Raw genomic sequence first — 12402 nt, 5'->3', positions numbered from 1 at the left:
AAAAAGCAAAAATACTCCAATCTTAGAGATATAGTAGTATAAAATATATTTGTATGTTCACATACATATATATGTATTATGTGTAATATAAGTATATATTTATATATATATAAATAAAATATAAATAAATGACATTTATTTATAATATGTACACACACACACACACTTTTTTTTCTCCTAAAGAACATGAGAGAAATATGTAGATCTTGACACTGTTTTCAAGTTCTACTATTATTTTCCATTTGAAGAAATTAATAAGTACCCTAGATTCAGTGCCAATAAAAATTAGTATAATTTGGTTGAATATAATACTTCATTTCATAATTAAGAGATTGAGACAGGATGGGAATAGCTGTTATTTAAAGTTGCTTGATTTCTGTAAGTCTTAGTTTCCTGATCTGGAAAGGAAGGAAAGGAAGACAGATGATCTCTTGGTCTAGATAAAGCCCCTCTCTGTCACACACTCTGTGATACGCTGTGCTTTTCTTTCAGGCAAACTTTCATAATTGTAATTAAATGATGACTTTCATGAAATCCATCTTACCTGTGTCAGGAAGTGAGGGACATATCTATCATGTTCTCCACTTATGTTTAGTGCCTAGTGCAGCAGTATCTGGCATATGTAGATAAAAAATAGTTGTTAAAGAAGTGAAAGAATGACCCTAGGTCTAAAACTTTGGATGAGTGTCATTTAAAATAAGCAGTTGTCTATGCAGCTAATATTAACCAAAATATCAGTTAAAAAAGAATTTTTTCAAAGATTTTATTTATTTATTTGACAGAGAGAGATCACAAGTAGGCAGAGAGAGAGGGAGAGGCAGACTCCTCACTGAGCAGGGAGCCCAAAGTGGGGCTCAGTCCCAGGACCCTGAGATCATGACCTGAGCTTAGGGCAGAGGATTAACACACTGAGCCACCCAGGTGCCCAAAAAGATTAAAAAAAAAATGAGTAACATGCTTAAAGGAAGATTGCTTATGTACATTCCATTCTCTATGCACCAAATTGTTCCTGTGAATTATTATAGAAGTATTAACATATTTTGAAGCCTTATAATAGTCAACTACTAATTCTAAAATTTATACAAGGATGTTCTCTGCCATAAAGCCCATAAGCGAGGCTAGAAAAAGCACCTAATATCAGAGGTCACATTATAGGGTGGACCCTGGCAAGATGTCTCAGACTGAGATCAGTGATAGAACAACCAACCAACATGAAGTAGGCCCCTAAAAGCAATTTGGATCAATACCCTCCAGTACAGCTATTAATTCTTTTTCTTCCTTTCCTTTATTTATTTTACTTTTTTACTCAAGTACAATTAACACACAGTGTTATATTAGTTTTAGGTGTACAATGTAATGATTCAATTCTATACATTACTCAGTGCTCATCATGATAAGTGTACTCTTAAACCCTTCATATATTTTATTCATCCCCCCACCACCTCCCCTCTGACAACCACCAGTTTGTTACAACTACCAATTTTAAATGCATGTCTTTTAATTTTCTTCTCACTAACATCCAATCTGCCCAGATAATGGTAGGCTTCTTCCTTAAGGGATATTTCCATTTGATGGATCAAGAATATAAAGAACATAAAAGGAAAATGTAGGTAAGAAGACAAAAGAACATCTGAAATTGACAAACAGGAGAGATTCACACTTTCTGAGTTTGTGTTTGAAATAATTACAGCTTGGCTAAGGCCTTGAGGAAATCTGTTTACTAACCACGCTGAAAACAACTTTCTCTCTTGTGTTTTCTTGAGAGTTATTATAGCAAGCAAGAGGTGATGAGTGTTAAAGATGGAACACCCTGATTTGGAAATCATTTTGTTGTTATAAGGGGACAGCTTGATGCATCGGAAAGAACATGGGCTTTGGAGCCAGACAGATCTCAGTTCAGATGGCCTCTCCCAGCAATTGGGATCTAGGCAAGTAATATACACTCTGAACCTCAGTTTCCTCATTGATAAAATGGGGACCTGCCACCTACTCTACATGGTTATTTTAAGAATTTGAAGAAATATATGTAAAATACCCAGAATAATTTCTGGCACATATTTGGCACTCAACAAATGATATTTTTGTGATTTCATTCTATTTCTGGGATCATGGTCTTTTTAAGCATATTCTAATATTGCTATATTGGATTAGACTATGGGGTAAATCAAGAGAAAAATAACTATTCCCCACTCCATTTTTTCCAAAGAGAGGTAAGTGACCCATATCATGCACTAAAAAGGCAATTTTCAAGGTAGTTTTGAATGTCATAGGCCAGAATTTGTTCAAAGCTTCTTTTTGGCTGAATGGATTGTTAAAAGGGGCACCGGGGTTTGCTTTCTGTTTCTACTATTAACTGACTTTGGAAAGGTCATTTAGCCTCTTTGAGCTTCACTTCTCTCATCTATAAAAAATGCATATCTTTCCTGCCTATGTCAAAGTATTATCATGAGACACAAGTGAGATAGTGCAGGTAGACATGCTCTGTACCTGCAGGGTGGCATACAAATGAGAGTAAGTATTAATCTCCATCAATCTCCCTTTTTTTTCTTGTGGCCCATGCTCTCAGCCTGCTACCAATCAATCCCTAATAAAGCACTAACCACTCATTACAGTATTAGTGAATGTTAGCCTAACATGACCCCTCCCAGGGATATGTGAGGGTAAACCATGCTCAAGGGGGGACCTTTCTCTTTTCCACCCTTCTTTCACTGGGCCATGTCCTCTGGGATGATTCCAGCTCATTCACAGGGATTTGTTCATATTCCCTGTGAATCCTGGAACATTAAGGTGACCTCTAGGTCATCACCACACTTTCCCTCTTCTATAATGTGCCACTCACTATGCTAGGTGCTAGGGATGTTGCAGCAAACAAAAAAATCCCTGAACTTACAGATTTCATATTCTGGTGGAGGAAATCAGAGAAGCAAATAAATAAAATCCATAGTATATCACACAGTGCTAAGCAGTATGCCCAAACACAAAATAGGGAAATGGTTTGGAGTCACTGGTGGGGCCCCGGGTGAGATGCATGTGTTGGTGGCTAAACGGGGTGATTTGCCATGTTAAAGAGGGTGGCCTGGGAAAGCTCCTTGACAAGGTGGTATTTGAGCAGAGATCTGCTGGTGGTGAAGGAATGAGTGAAGAATATCAGGGAACAATTTCAGCAGGTGAGAAGCCCCTGAGGCAGGGGCAAGTTTGGCATAAAATCAAGTAAGAGTAATGAGGCCATTTCATAAGAGACATGGCCAAGGAGCCTATACAGAGTATAGCAGCCAGATCACAGCAGCTTGAGAGACCATTCATGAGGACCCAGGCTTTTTATTCCCAGTGAGAAGGAAGGCCCTTTGAAGGGTTCTAGCAGATCCATGACATAATTGGACACAAAGCTGAGCAAGGAGCCTGATATTGGCCTCAATCCTAGGATCCTAGGATCATGACCTAAGCTGAAGGTAGATGCTTAACTAACTGAGACAACCAGGAGTCCCTGAGGAGCACTTGAAAAAAGACAAAGAACAGGGAGAGTGGGTGTCTCAGTTGGTTAAATGTCCAACTCTTGATTTTGGCTCTGGTCATGACCTCAAGGCTGTGAGATTGAGCCCTGCACCAGGCTCTGTACTGGACATGGCACCAGCTTAAGATTCTCATGAAGAACATGAGAATCCCTCCCTCACATGAAGAACAAAACAAACTGGAAAATGGAAATCAGATGAAAGAAATTTCATGGAGTTAAAAAAAAAAACCACATCTCCCAAATCTCTTACTATAATTAGTATTCTTATTGAGATTATAATCTCATTGAGATTATATCATTTTCATAAAATCAGAAATGTTATGAAAATGGAACATTTAGAGAATAAGATAAAATTTTAGGAAATTAAGAGTATGACAACAGAAATTTTTAAAATACAGGAATGACATCACATAAAATGGCAAAGTAAAGAAGTGGTGCCTTCACTGAAACAAGCAGAAATTAGCAAATATTGACAGAATCAACTTTCATTTTGAACTCTGGAATCTAATCAGAAATTTATAACAAACAGATAACTGATAAATGAAAAAAAAGACAACCAAATTCAGTCAGAGGGTATTATGGCATTTTTGCTTGCTTGACTACCATCCTATTCTCCAGTACAGGGAAAACAACAGCTATGCGAATGAGAGCTCACATTTCTGGTGGAGCTTGCTTTTGCCTGGGGCTTAATATAGGTCTCTCATGGATCTGTAGACCCTCTGAAAGCAGAAAGTGAAGACTAAAGCAAAGTCATAAGTGTCCTATCACTGAAGGGAATGCCCCAACTTATAAGCAAGCTGCAAAAACTGAGAGAGTGACTTTTTTTCCCTTTGATCCCAGGCCTTTAAGAAAATCTTTTGCAGGAGGCACCTGGGTGGCTCAATGGGTTAAGCCTCTGCCTTCGGCTCAGGTCATGATCTCAGGGTCCTGGGATCGAGTCCCATATTGGGCTCTCTGCTCAGCAGGGAGTCTGCTTCCCCCCCTCTCTCTGCCTGCCTCTCTGCCTACTTGTGATCTCTCCCTGTCAAATAAATAAAATCTTAAAAAAAAAAAAAAAAAAGAAAATCTTTTGCAGGCACTGGATGACCTGTGAAATAACAACAGAGATGTTAGTGACCACATATGACCAAGAATACAGACTACACACAAAAAAAATATTTCTGGAAAAGTCACTAATAAAACTGACAATTGAGTTCATAAAAAACCAACAAAAGCAAAGGAAATTAATTATGAGGGAAATTAATTATATTATGTAAAATATTTTTAAAACATCAAAATATTAACTGTAGGGGCATCTGAGTGGCTCAGTGAATTAAAGCCTCTGTCGTCAGCTCAGGTCATGATCCCAGGGTCCTGGCATCGAGCCCCACATCAGGCTCTCTGCTCCGTGGGGAGTCTGCTTCCTCCTCTCTCTCTCTCTCTCTCTCTCTGCCTGCCTCTCTGCCTATTTGTGATCTCTCTCTCTGTCAAATAAATAAATAAATAAAATCTTTGGAAAAAAATTAACTGTAATATTAAAATGCCCATTTTCAACAAAAGATTTGAAGATGTACAAAGAATCATTTAAGTATGACCCATTCAAAGCAAAAAAGTAAATCAACAGAAACCACCTCTGAGTAAGTGCAGACATTAGACTTACTAAACAAAGACTTTAAGTCAATGATCTTAAATATGTTTGAAAAGCTAAAGGAAACCATTGGCAAAGAACTAAGGAAAATGATATATGAATGAATTGAGGACATCAATAAAAAGGAACCAAATAGAAATTTTAGCACTTGTAAGTACAAAAACTAAAATAGAACTTCACCAGAGGGGATCAACAGCAGATTAGAATTGGCATAAAAAGAGAACCAGTGAATCTGAATATAAGAATATTGAAATTATCCAGTCAAGGAACAGAAAGAAAAAAAGAAGAAAAATAAAGAGAGTCTAAGAGGCCTGTGCAACACAGCAAGTATAGAAAAATAAGCGTTATGGGAGTCCCAGAAGGAAGAGACAGGGGAGGGAGGCAGAGGGAGAGGGAAAGAGAGAGAGATTGAGGGAGAAAGAAAAAATGGGACAGAAAGAATATTTGAAGAAATAGTGCCCCGAAAATGCTTCCTAAATTTGATTAAATATATGAATGTATACATACAAGAAGTTCAGTGAACACCAAACTGGATAAATTCAGAGTTCCACACTGAGATATATAATCAAACTGGCAAAAGACAAAAACAAAGACAACCTTAAATCAGTAAGAAACATCATCTATCATCATATACAAGGGATTCTCAATAAGATTAACAACTGATTTCTCATCAGAAATCCTGGAGGTCAGGAGGGAGAGGATAATATATTTTAAATACTGAAAGAAAAAAAAACTGTCAACTGAGAATTCTGTAACCTACAAAATTATCCTTCAAAAATGAAGAAGAAATGAAAACAGTTCCAGATAAATAAAAACTGAGGGATCTTTTCTAGCAGAACTGTCCTAGTAAAAATGCTAAAAGAATCCTTGAGCTTTAAGGAAAGGTTACTAGACAGTAACTCAAAGCCATATGAATAAATAAAGAACTCCAGTAAATGTAACTATATAGACAAATATAAAACAATTTTGCTATATTTTTTGTTTGTAAATTTAATTTTATTCCTACATGATTTAAAGGAAAAAATCATTAAAAAATATACATTTATGCTAACTGGCACACAATATAGAACAATGCGATTTGCAGCAAAATAATATAAAAATAATATAAAGGAGAGCTGTAGAGTAACTGTATCAAAACAGAGCTACATAGGGGCAGAATTTTTGCATGTAATTGAAGCTAAGTTATTATCAATTCAAACTGGATTGTTATATTTAAGATGTTAATGGTGATCCTCAAGGTAAACAATAAGAAAATACCTAAGAAGTATATACGTAAAAGAAAATGAGAAGAGTTTAAAAAGTACACTACAAAAAATCAATTAAACACTAAAGAAAGTAGTCATGGAGGTTCTTTTTCACAGAGAAAAATATAGCAAAATGACAGATATAAGTCCTCCTTCATAAGTAACTACTTCAAAATTAAGTGATTAAACTCCCCAATCAAGAGGCTGAGATTGGTAGAATAACATTTGTTTCTTTAAAAAGATGCACATGATCCAATTCTGTGCTACCTGCAAGAGATTTATTTGAGATCCAAAGACAAATAAATTAAAAGTGAAAGGATGGAAAAATGTAATTTCATACAAATAGTAACCAAAAGAGAGCTGGGTTGACTATACTAGTATCAGACAAAATAGACTTTAAGTTAAAAACTTACAAAAAACAAGAATGACATTATATGTTAATAAAAGGGTCAACATGCCAAAAAAATAATAATTATAAATGTATAACCACCAAACAAAAGACCCCGAAAATATATGAAGCAAACATTGACAGAATTGAGAGGAGAAACAGATAATTCAGCAATAATACTATGAGACTTCAGCCTCCCACAGCTGGGTGAGCCTGGTGGTGGGTATTATGGAGGGCACATATTGCATGGAGCACTGGGTGTGGTACATATACAATGAACTTTGGAACACTGAAAAAAAATAAAATTTTAAAAAATAATAATGAAAAGAACACATAAACAGAAGATCAATAAGGAAATAGAGGATTTACACAACATTATAAACCAATTAGACTTAACAGATATATACAGAATTCACCCAACAACAGCAAAGCATACATTTCTTTCAGATGCATGTGGAACATGCTCCAGAATAGATCATGTTAGGTCACATATACACACACAAAAATCACAATAAATTTTAACAGGTTGAAATAATACAAAGTATCTTCTCATACCACAAAGGAATGAAATTACTGAAGGTAAACTAGCAAATTCACAACTAAGTAGAAATTAAACAGCACACTCTTAAACAACCACTGGTCCAAATAATAAATCATGAGGGATATTTGAAAATACTTATAGATAAATGAAAATGAAAAACAACATCTCTAAACTTTTGGGATGTATTAAAGTTATGCTCAGAGGAAAAGTTACAGCAGTAAGAGCCTACATATTAATAAAGAAGAAAGCTCTCAAATCAATAATCTAACTCTATACACTAAAAACCATAAAAGGAAAAGCAAACTTAACCCAAAGCTATCAAAGGAAGGAAATAAAAAAGGTGATAGCAGAGATAAATAAGGTAGATAATAAAAAATTATTACCAACTTTACATAAATAAAAATAGTTACAAGAGAAAACTATGAACAATGTGCACTAACAATTGGAATACCTAGGCGGAATGGGCAGATTCCTAGAAACACACAATCTACCAAAATGAATTCAAGAAGGAATAAAAATTCTGAATGAACATATAACAAATAAGAAGATTCAATCAGTAAATCAAAAGCCTCCAAACAAAAACACACCCAGGATTTGATGGCTTTACTGGTGAATTCTACCAAACATTAAAAAAAATGGCAATCTGATATAGCAAGATGGCGGAGAAGTAAGAGACTGAAATATCATCAGGTCCCAGGAGTTCAGCTAGATAGTTATCAAACCATTCTGAGCGCCTACAAACTCAACAGGAGATAGAAGAGAAGAACAGCAATTATAAGAACAGAAAATCAATGACTTTCCAGAAGGTAGGATGCTCAGAGAAATGAATCTGAAGTGAAGAGAAGATAGACCATGGCGGGGGAGAGGCCAGCTCCCAGCAAGTGAGAGAGCAGTGGAGCACAAAATCAGAACTTTCAGAAGTCTGCTCCACTGATAGATGTAGCTCCAGAGGCTAAGTGGTGGGAGGACCCCTCGCAGGGACAGTTTGGTCTCAGGACCCATGGGGTCACAGAAAGACTGGGGGTGTCTGAGTGTGGCAGAGCTCCCAGGTATCAGAGTGGGGAAGTTGGCTACAGAGACAGGCTGAAGAAGGTGCTCTCAGCTCGGGGTTACCTTAAACCATGATCCGAGGCACAGTCAGGCCACTGCTCTTTGAGCAGGGACCCCACAAGTGGCAGATCCAGAAAGTCCCCCTCTTTCCTCCTCTGGGAGGAGTGTCACAGGAGCACACAGGAGGAATCTGCTGGGTTTGGAGACTCCAAATGGGGCTGTGCACCAGAGATAGAAAAGATCAGTCACAGGCAGGGTGAGCTGGGAGAACGGCCAGAGACCTGGGAGACAGGAGGGATTGACTGCTTTTCTCTGAGAGTGTACTGAGGAGTGGGGCCCTGTACTCTCAGCTCCTATGAGCTGGAGATTTGGAGGCAACCATCTTCATTCTCCTCCTCCAAAGCTGTATGGAAAACATTCAGGGGACAAAAGCTACTGAGAGCAAGCCCAAGCTGATTACTTAGCCAGGCCCCAGGCAGCAGTGAAATTCTGCCTCAGGCAAAGACATTTGAGAATCACTGCAAGAGGCCCCTCTCCCAGAAGATCAGCAAGAACATTCAGCCAAGACCAAGTTCACCAATCAATGAGAAGTGCAGAACTCCAGAGCTAGGGAAAAGCAACACATAGAATTCATGGCTTTTCCCCCATGATCCTTTAGTCTTTCAAAGTTAAATTTTATACATTTTTTTCCTATTTATTTTTTAAACTTTTCCTCTTTCTTATTTTAGCTTTTTTTTTTTTTACTATTTTATCTTCTTATACCTTTAAAAAAATCTTTTTAATTTTCATTATTAAAGTCCTATTTAATCCCTTCATTGTATTTAACCTTATTTTTTGTATACATATAGTTTTTTTCCTTTAAAATTTTGGGACAAAATTTCTTCTAGTATACCCTAAATCAAGCACAAGACTTTGTTCTAGTCTCCAGCCTGATCACATTCTCTCTCCTTTTTTTTCTTTTTCCAAACAACTTATCTTATCAATTCCTTTTTTTAGAATCTTTTTAAATTTTCATCTTTACAGTCATATTCCATCCCTTCACCATGTTTACCCTTCTTTTTGTATATATTTAAATTTTTCTTTCTTTAAAGTTTTGGGAGGTAGTTTCTTCTAAGAGACCAGACTATACCCAAAATCAACTGGGTGGCTCTGTTCTATTCACCAGTCTAATATATACATACTTTTATTTTTTATTTTTCTCCCTTTCGTCTCCTCCCAGTTTCAGGTCTCTTCTGATTTGCTTAGTGTATAAGAGTCTTTGCCACCTTTTTAGTATTTTGTTCCCTCATTCAAATATTCTTATCTGGATAAAATGACAAGGTGGAAAAACGCACCGCAAAAAAAGGAACAAGAGACAGTACCAATGGCTAGGGACCTAATCAATATGGGCATTAGTAATATGTCAGAACTAGAGTTCAGAATGATGATTACCAAGGTGCTAGCTGGGCTCAATAAATGCATGGAAAATATTAGAGAATCCATTTCTGGGGATATAAAATAACTAAAATCTAACCAAGTTGAAATCAAAAAAGCTATTAATGAGGTGCAATAAAAAATGAACGTTCTTACTGCTAGGATAAATGAGGCAGAAGAGAGAATTAGTGATATAGAAGACCAAATGATGAAGAATAAAGAAGCTGAGAAAAAAAGAGAGACAAACAACTACTGGACCATGAGGGGAGAATTCCAGAGATAAGTGATACCATAAGATGAAACAATATTAGAACAATTGGGATCCCAGAAGAAGAAAGAGAGAAGGGGGCATAAGGTAAATTGGAGGAAATTATAGTAGAGAATTTCCCTAATATGGCAAAGGGAAAAAGCATCAAAATCCAGGAGGCACAGAGAACCTCCCTCAAAATCAATAAAAATAGGTCCACACCCTATCATCTAATAGTAAAACTTACAAGTCTTAGTGACAAAGAGAAAATCCTGAATGCAGCTCAGGACAAGAGGTCTGTAACATACAATGGTAGAACTATTAGACTGGCAGCACACCTATCCACAGAGACCTGGCAGGCCAGAAAGAACTGGCATGATATATTCAGAGCACTAACTGAGAAAAATATGCAACCAAGAAAACTATATCCAGCTAGGCTGTCATTGAAAATAGAAGGAGAGATAAAAAGCTTCCAGGACAAATAAAAATTAAAAGAATTTGCAAACACCAAATTAGCCCTACAGGAAATATTGAAAAGGGCCCTCTAAGCAAAGAGAGAGCCTAAAAGTAACAGGCCAGAAAGGAACAGAAACAATATACAGTAACAGTCACCTTACAGACAATACAATGGCACTAAATTCATCTCTTTCAATAGTTACCCTGAAGGTAAACAGTCTAAATGCCCCAATCAAAAGACACAGGGTATCAGGATGGATTAAAAAAAATAAATCAAGACCCATTGACATACTGTTTACAGGAAACTGTAGAAGGGAATTCTACTGGGAACTGGAAGAAGATATTCACAAATGACATATCAGATAAAAGGCTAGTATCCAAATTCTATAAAGAACTTATCAAACTCAACATCCAAAGAACAAATAATCCAATCAAGAAATGGGCAGAGGACATGAACAGACATTTCTGCAAAGAAGACATCCAGATGGCCAACAGACACATGAAAAAGTGCTCCACCTCACTCGGCATCAGGGAAATACAAACCAAACCCACAATGAGATACCACCTCACACCAGTCAGAATGGCTAAAATTAACAAGTCAGGAAATGACAGATGCTGGCAAGGATGCAGAGAAAGGGGGACCCTCCTACACTGTTGGTGGGAATGCAAGCTGGTGCAGCCACTCTGGAAAACAGCATGGAGGTTCCTCAAGAAGTTGAAAGTAGAGCTACCCTATGACCCAGCAATCACACTACTGGGTATTTACCCTAAAGATACAAACGTAGTGACCCGAAGGGGCACATGCACCCAAATGTTTATAGCAGCAATGTCCACAATAGCCAAACTATGGAAAGAACCTAGAAGTCCATCAATAGATGAATGGATAAAGAAGATGTGATATATATATATATATATATCTATATATATATATATATGGTTATGAAGCCATCAAAAGAAACAAAATCTTGCTGTTTGCAATGACATGGATGGCACTAGAGGGTATTATGCTTAGCGAAATAAGTCAATCAGAAAAAGATAGTTATTGGGACGCCTGTATGGCTCAGTTGGTTAAGAGGCTGCCTTTGGCTCAGGTCATGATCCCAGCGTCCTGGGATTGAGTCCCACATCGGGCTCCTTGCTCATCAGGGAGCCTGTTTCCCCCTCTGCCTCCGCCTGCCATTCTGTCTGCCTGTGCTTGCTCTCTCTCCCTCTCTCTCTCTGACAAAAAAAATATATATATAGTTATCATATTTTCTCTCTGATATGAGGAATTTGAGAGGCAGGACAGGAGCTGGTGGGGCATAGGGAAGGAAAAATTGAAACAAGGTGGAGTCAGGAGGGAGACAAACCATAAGAGACTCTTAATCTCATGAAACAAACTGACAGTTGCTTGGGGGTGGTGGGGTAGGGATAGGGTGACTGGGTTATGGACATTGGGGAGGGTATGTGTTATGATGAGTGCTGTGAAGTATGTAATCCTGATGATTCCCAGACCTGTAACCCTGGGGCAAATAATACATTATATGTTAATGTTAATTAAAAAATTAAAATTAAAAAAATTAGCAATCCTCTTCAAACTCTTTCTAAAAATTGACAAAAAGAGAATAATTCCTAACTCATTATATAAGGCTGGCATTACTCTGATAGTAAATTCAGACAGACATTATAAGAAAAAGATAGGCCCTTATCCCTTATGAATATAGATGTGAAAATTCTCCACAAAATAGTAGCAGATCAAATTCAGCAACATATTAAAAAGATTGTATATCATGACCAAGTGGATTTTTCCCAGACTGCAAGAGTAATTCATCATAAGAAAATCAATCAATGTAATATACCACATTATTAGAATGAAGAGAAAAAACCTGCATAATCATCTGAATTGATGCAGAAAAAAATTTAACAAATTCCAACACTTGTTCATG

The sequence above is a fragment of the Lutra lutra genome, chromosome 3 (genome assembly GCF_902655055.1).
Source record: "Lutra lutra chromosome 3, mLutLut1.2, whole genome shotgun sequence".
Classification (NCBI taxonomy): Eukaryota; Metazoa; Chordata; class Mammalia; order Carnivora; family Mustelidae; genus Lutra; species Lutra lutra.
This window is presented reverse-complemented; position numbering follows the sequence as displayed.